Here is a 7,500-nt window from a genome sequence, read left to right as displayed (position 1 = left end):
CGATATTGATAGAAGACATCTGAATGAATTTCGAATTAATTCCGAAATCAAAAAAATATTTTCAATAAATTTTTTTTCTAGAGTACCTCGGTCTTTTCTATTTTTTTTCCAAGTTTCGTACGTCAATCAACATACATCCCAGAAAAAATCATCTCTCTAACTATCCTGGTTCAAAAGTTGTATCGGAACTTTTCACGTCGAAAAAGAACATAGGCGAAAAAGGACGTGAACATTATTCCTTATAAAAATCAAACCCGACCATGGATTTTGATTCTGATTGTTGATTATCGCTATTAGAACACATTAGGAGGCAACCAAATCAAATTTGAGAAAATTCCACAATCAGAAAATTTTTTTCGAAAAAAAAAAAAAAATTCGAGAACACCTCGGTCATGGCAAGTTATTTCCCACAATCCATTCCCCAATCAACGTACATCCCAGAAAAAATCATCTCTCTAACTATCCTAGTTCAAAAGTTGTATCGGAACATTTTCACGTCGAAAATATATCTCTAAGTCCAGACCGATGCACCACGTAATCTCGGGCAGACCGATGCACAACGTAAATGACGATCGGGACCGGGGCGATCGGTCGTATCTGACACCGCCGGCTCGGTTCTAACATCGTCAATGAGTCGGGGTTGTAAAAAAGGACGTGAACATTTTTCCTTATAAAAATCAAACCCGACCATGGATTTTGATTCTGATTGTTGATTATCGCTACTAGAACATATAAGGAGGCAACCAAATCAAATTTGAGAAAATTCCACGATCAGAAAATTTTTTTCGAAAAAAAAAAAAAATCGTAATCACCTCGGTCATGGCGAGTTATTTTCCGTATTTCATTCCACAATCAACGTACAACATAGAAGAAATCATCTCTCTAACTATCCTGGTTCAAAAGTTGTATCGGAACATTTCACGTCGTAATATCTCGCCAAGTCCAGACCTCGGCGATAGGTAGTATCTGACACCGTCCGCTCGGGACTGACATCGACTTGGACTCGGGCTGATGATGGGGAGGCGTTTAAGGACGTGAACATTTTTCCTTATAAAAATTAAAGTCGACAATGAATATTGATTCTGATTACTGATTTACGCTTTAAAAACACATTAGAAGGCAACCAAATCGAATTTGAGGAAATTCCACGATCAGAAAATTTTTTTCGAAAAAAAAAAAAATCCGAAAAATATTTTTCGATTCCGATTACTGATTTACTCTTTTAGAACACATTAGGAGGCAACCAAATCAAATTTGAGAAAATTCCACAATCAGAAAATTTTTTTCGAAAAAAAAAAAAATTCGAGGACACCTCGGTCATGGCAAGTTATTTCCCACAATCCATTCCCCGATCCACGTACATCCCAGAAAAAATCATCTCTCTAACTATCCTGGTTCAAAAGTTGTATCGGAACATTTTCACGTCGAAAATATATCTCTAAGTCCAAACCGATGCACCACGTAAACTAGGGCAGACCGATGCACCACGTAATATCGGGCAGACCGATGCAGAACGTAAACTCGATCATACCGATGCTTCACGTAATCTCGATCTTACCGATGCACCACGTAAACAAGGGCAGACCGATGCAGAACGTAAAGTAGATCTTACCGATGCACCACGTAATCTCGATCTTACCGATGCACCACGTAATCTCCATCTTACCGATGCACCACGTGAACTGGATCTTACCGATGCAGAACGTGAATTGGATCTTACCGATGCAGAACGTGAATTGGATCTTACCGATGCACCACGTAAACTCGATCATACCGATGCACCACGTAATCTCGGGCAGACCGATGCACAACGTAAATGACGATCGGGACCGGGGCGATCGGTCGTATCTGACACCGCCGGCTCGGTTCTAACATCGTCAATGAGTCGGGGTTGTAAAAAAGGACGTGAACATTTTTCCTTATAAAAATCAAACCCGACCATGGATTTTGATTCTGATTGTTGATTATCGCTACTAGAACATATAAGGAGGCAACCAAATCAAATTTGAGAAAATTCCACGATCAGAAAATTTTTTTCGAAAAAAAAAAAAAATCGTAATCACCTCGGTCATGGCGAGTTATTTTCCGTATTTCATTCCACAATCAACGTACAACATAGAAGAAATCATCTCTCTAACTATCCTGGTTCAAAAGTTGTATCGGAACATTTCACGTCGTAATATCTCGCCAAGTCCAGACCTCGGCGATAGGTAGTATCTGACACCGTCCGCTCGGGACTGACATCGACTTGGACTCGGGCTGATGATGGGGAGGCGTTTAAGGACGTGAACATTTTTCCTTATAAAAATTAAAGTCGACAATGAATATTGATTCTGATTACTGATTTACGCTTTAAAAACACATTAGAAGGCAACCAAATCGAATTTGAGGAAATTCCACGATCAGAAAATTTTTTTCGAAAAAAAAAAAAATCCGAAAAATATTTTTCGATTCCGATTACTGATTTACTCTTTTAGAACACATTAGGAGGCAACCAAATCAAATTTGAGAAAATTCCACAATCAGAAAATTTTTTTCGAAAAAAAAAAAAATTCGAGGACACCTCGGTCATGGCAAGTTATTTCCCACAATCCATTCCCCGATCCACGTACATCCCAGAAAAAATCATCTCTCTAACTATCCTGGTTCAAAAGTTGTATCGGAACATTTTCACGTCGAAAATATATCTCTAAGTCCAAACCGATGCACCACGTAAACTAGGGCAGACCGATGCACCACGTAATATCGGGCAGACCGATGCAGAACGTAAACTCGATCATACCGATGCTTCACGTAATCTCGATCTTACCGATGCACCACGTAAACAAGGGCAGACCGATGCAGAACGTTAAGTAGATCTTACCGATGCACCACGTAATCTCGATCTTACCGATGCACCACGTAATCTCCATCTTACCGATGCACCACGTGAACTGGATCTTACCGATGCACCACGTAATCTCAATCTTACCGATGCACCACGTGAACTGGATCTTACCGATGCAGAACGTGAATTGGATCTTACCGATGCACCACGTAAACTCGATCTTACCGATGCACCACGTAATCTCGATCTTACCGATGCACCACGTGAACTGGATCTTACCGATGCAGAACGTGAATTGGATCTTACCGATGCACCACGTAAACTCGATCTTACCGATGCACCACGTAATCTCAATCTTACCGATGCACCACGTGAACTGGATCTTACCGATGCAGAACGTGAATTGGATCTTACCGATGCACCACGTAAACTCGATCTTACCGATGCACCACGTAATCTCAATCTTACCGATGCACCACGTGAACTGGATCTTACCGATGCAGAACGTGAATTGGATCTTACCGATGCACCACGTAAACTCGATCTTACCGATGCACCACGTAATCTCGATCTTACCGATGCACCACGTGAACTGGATCTTACCGATGCAGAACGTGAATTGGATCTTACCGATGCACCACGTAAACTCGATCTTACCGATGCACCACGTAATCTCAATCTTACCGATGCATCACGTAATCTCGATCTTACCGATGCAGAACGTAAACTCGATCATACCGATGCACCACGTTATCTCGGCAGACCGATGCAGAACGTAAAAAAAAAGCTTACAGCACGCGGTGTTCCCAAGCGGTCACCCATCCAAGTACTAACCGCGCCCGACGCTGCTTGGCTTCAGTGTTCTGACGAGAACTGGCAATTTCAGCGTGGTATGGCCGTAAACAACAAATATAGCGATATTTTCTATGATATCTCACTTTTTGGGAGCGGAAAGGACGTGAACGTTTTTCCTTATAAAAAATGAAATAACTTTTGGATATTAATTCTGATTGTTGATTTAAGTTTTAAGAACACATTAGGACATATCTCAATGAAATTTGAGGGATTTCCGAAATCGAAAAATATTTTTCGAAAAAAAAAAAAAATCCCAGAAGACCTCGGTCATCTCAAGTTTATTTCCATATTCTATTACACAATCAACGTACATCACAAAAGGAACCATCTCTCTAACTATCACAGTTAAATTTTTGTATCGGAACATTTCACGTCGGAATATCTCGCTAAGTCCAGACCGGGGAGATCGGTCGCATTTGACACCGTCCGCTCCGGTCTAACATCGTCTTGGAGTCGGGGTAACGATGGAGAGGCGTTTAAGGACGTGAACATTTTTCCTTATAAAAATTAAAGTCGACAATGAATATTGATTCTGATTACTGATTTACTCTTTTAGTACACATTAGAAGGCAACGCAATCAGATTTGAGGAAATTTCAAGATCAGAAAATTTTTTTCGAAAAAAAAAAAAATTCAAGAACACCTGGGTCATGGCAAGTTATTTCCCACAATCCATTCCACAATCAACGTACAACATAGAAGAAATCATCTCTCTAACTATCCTGGTTCAAAAGTTGTATCGGAACATTTCACGTCGAAATACCTCGCCAAGTCCAGACCGGGGCGATAGGTAGTATCTGACACCGTCCGCTCGGGACTGACATCGACTTGGACTCGGGCTAATGATGGGGAGGCGTTTAAGGACGTGAACATTTTTCCTTATAAAAATTAAAGTCGACAATGAATATTGATTCTGATTACTGATTTACGCTTTAAAAACACATTAGAAGGCAACCAAATCAAATTTGAGGAAATTCCAAAATCAGAAAATTTTTTTTCAAAAAAAAAAAAATCCGAAAAATATTTTTCGATTCTGATTACTGATTTACTCTTTTAGAACACATTAGAAGGCAACGAAATCAAATTTGAGTGAAATCCAAAATCAGAAAATATTTTTCGAAAAAAAAAAAAAATTCGAGAACACCTCGGTCATGGCAAGTTATTTTCCACAATCCATTCCCCAATCAACGTACATCCCAGAAAAAATCATCTCTCTAACTATCCTGGTTCAAAAGTTGTATCGGAACATTTTCACGTCGAAAATATATCTCAGAGTCCAGACCGATGCAGAACGTAAACTCGATCATACCGATGCTTCACGTAATCTCGATCTTACCGATGCACAACGTAAACTAGATCACACCGATGCAGAACGTAAACTCGATCATACCGATGCACCACGTAAACTCAGGCAGACCGATGCAGAACGTGAACTCGATCTTACCGATGCACCACGTAATCTCGATCTTACCGATGCACCACGTAAACTCGGGCAGACCGATGCAGAACGTGAACTCGATCTTACCGATGCACCACGTAAACTAGGGCTGACCGATGCATCACGTAAACGACGATCGAGAGGCGCGAAAGGACGTGAACGTTTTTCATTATAAAAATTGAAATAAATGATAAATAATGATTCTGATTGTTGGTTATCATTTTTAATAAGCATTAGGAGGCAACCAAATGAAATTTGAGGAAATTCCGATAATAGAAAATTTTTTCGAAAAAAAAAAAAAATTCATGAAATCCTCGGTCATCGCAAAATATTTACCATATTCTGTTCGATAATCAACGTATATTTAAGAAGGAATCATATCTGTATCTATCTTGGTTCAAATTTTGTATCGGAACATTTTGACCAAAGTCCGAGCTTCGGCCGAAACAGACACCGCTGACCTGGCCTATCGATCGACCGAGAGTCGGGGATAGAGCGTAAGTGTTGTCTGGAGGGGAACCCTGTGCTCTCCTGACATATATAGGGAAGGTGGTCGCGTTGGGCGATGCAGAACGTTTGGATCGGGAATTATATTTTTGGTTCAGCTATTGGAATATGGTTTATTGTTGGTATATATTGGCGAAATAACGTTCTTACTGACTGGGGATATTCATAAAAATGAGTCCGGAGATTTTCAGATCGAAGTCCGAGTGATCCGACTTGGAAGGCGTGTTGGGTGGGTCGAGATGGCTTAGATAGATCAGACGAGGCGGGCTAAGTGTTGACGTCATGCATCGGTCCATTTTCAGATTGAGTCCGAGTAATCCGACTTTGAAAGAGTGTTGGGTGCGTCGAGACTGTTTAGATAGATCGGACGAGGCGGACTAGGTGTTAACGACATGCATCGGTATATTTTCTGATCGGAGTCCGAAGAAATCGGCCCTAGTAGGCGCAGCGGACGGTCGAGACGGCCTCGGTGGGTCGGATCGATCGGGAAAAGTTTGCTAAATCGTGTCTGGAGGGGAACCTTGGGTTCTCCTGACATATATAGGGGATAAGGTTTGGGTGAACGATTCTTCACGTAAAAGTTGAGTAATTTATTTTTCGATAAGCTTTTGGATATTGATGAGAAGTATATGTATATCTTCGATTAAAAGAATTCTTACCGTCTCCATGTATATTATATTAGATATATAAGAAATAGTTAACGTGATGCATCGGCCGATTTCCGGATCGGAGTTCGAGAGATGCGACTTTCGATGCGCGATGGGTGGTTCGAGACGGCCTAGATCGATCGGACGAGGCGGACTAGGTGTTAACGACATGCATCGGCGGATTTTCTGATCGGAGTCCGAAGAAATCAGCTCTAGTAGGCGCGGCGAACGGTCGAAACGGCCTCGATCGATCGGACGAGGCGGACTAGGTGTTAACGACATGCATCGGCGGATTTTCTGATCGGAGTCCGAAGAAATCAGCTCTAGTAGGCGCGGCGAACGGTCGAAACGGCCTCGGTGGGTCGGATCGATCGGGAAAAGTTTGCTAAATCGTGTCTGGAGGGGAATCCGGGGTTCTCCTGACATATATAGAAGGGGTGGAGAATGGGTCCTGTCCTAGACTGTTTGGAGTTCTTTTTAGGATGATATTCAGTTGGTAAGTGGTAGACCCGAATCCGACCTCGGCGTTTGGGTACTGGCAAGGTGTGTTGGTTTCGGCTTTCGCATCTTGGGTCGCTTTCGTCAACCTCATGCAGCGAGGTCGCGGTCCGCTTCGTCTCTTTGTAGTCGAATGGCCTTTAAGCGACCAACCTTAAAATCGTGATCCTCTGCCCGTTGCGGGTTATGTTCACAAAAAATTTGCAACCACTCAATTCGTTCCGAGCGACAAATATTGTTGAATCTCGAATCACCGTGTCGTTATATTCACATGTATAGCGAAGGGTCGAGATGGAATGTGTATAAGAAATTAGTTGATAGCCGGGGGTTCGTATTATATATGGACGCCTTGGCGAGGGATTGTTTCTAGAAACTTTCTCATTTTTGATCGGTGTTTTGTCCGAGATGATGATGATGTATATATAGCTTGAGTCTCATGCTGACTGGGGGCTGTTACGTCGTTTCGTCGAGGACTTGCACTTACTGATGTGCGGCGCTAGTCGAAGTCAATCGACATGGCTAGTGCCACATGACGAGAGGCGAACGGGTTTGGCCATACCGGCAATCTCGTGGACCGATCGTATAAGCACGCAGTTCCCTGGTTGATCCTGCCAGTAGTCATATGCTTGTCTCAAAGATTAAGCCATGCATGTCTCAGTACAAGCCAAATTAAGGTGAAACCGCGAAAGGCTCATTAAATCAGTTATGGTTCCTTAGATCGTACCCACA

The 7,500-nt window shown here is 42.0% G+C and overlaps 2 non-coding genes across 2 annotated transcripts in view; one reads left to right on the top strand and one right to left on the bottom strand.

Moving 5' to 3' along the window:
- Positions 1 to 3,612: 3,612 nt before the first annotated feature.
- On the bottom strand, positions 3,613 to 3,731 carry LOC123687849. Its single transcript, XR_006749555.1, has one exon. It is a non-coding gene; the product is annotated as a 5S ribosomal RNA (ribosomal RNA).
- Positions 3,732 to 7,366: 3,635 nt separating this feature from the next.
- LOC123687445 overlaps positions 7,367 to 7,500 on the top strand; it is a 1,906-nt gene continuing 1,772 nt past the window's right edge. The window contains exon 1 of the ribosomal RNA XR_006749170.1: positions 7,367 to 7,500. This exon is cut by the window's right edge and continues 1,772 nt beyond it. This is a non-coding gene — a ribosomal RNA (small subunit ribosomal RNA).

This window comes from Harmonia axyridis, chromosome X (genome assembly GCF_914767665.1).
Source record: "Harmonia axyridis chromosome X, icHarAxyr1.1, whole genome shotgun sequence".
Lineage (NCBI taxonomy): Eukaryota > Metazoa > Arthropoda > Insecta > Coleoptera > Coccinellidae > Harmonia > Harmonia axyridis.
The sequence above is the reverse complement of the archived record's forward strand: the minus strand, read 5'-3'. Positions and strand labels throughout refer to the sequence as shown.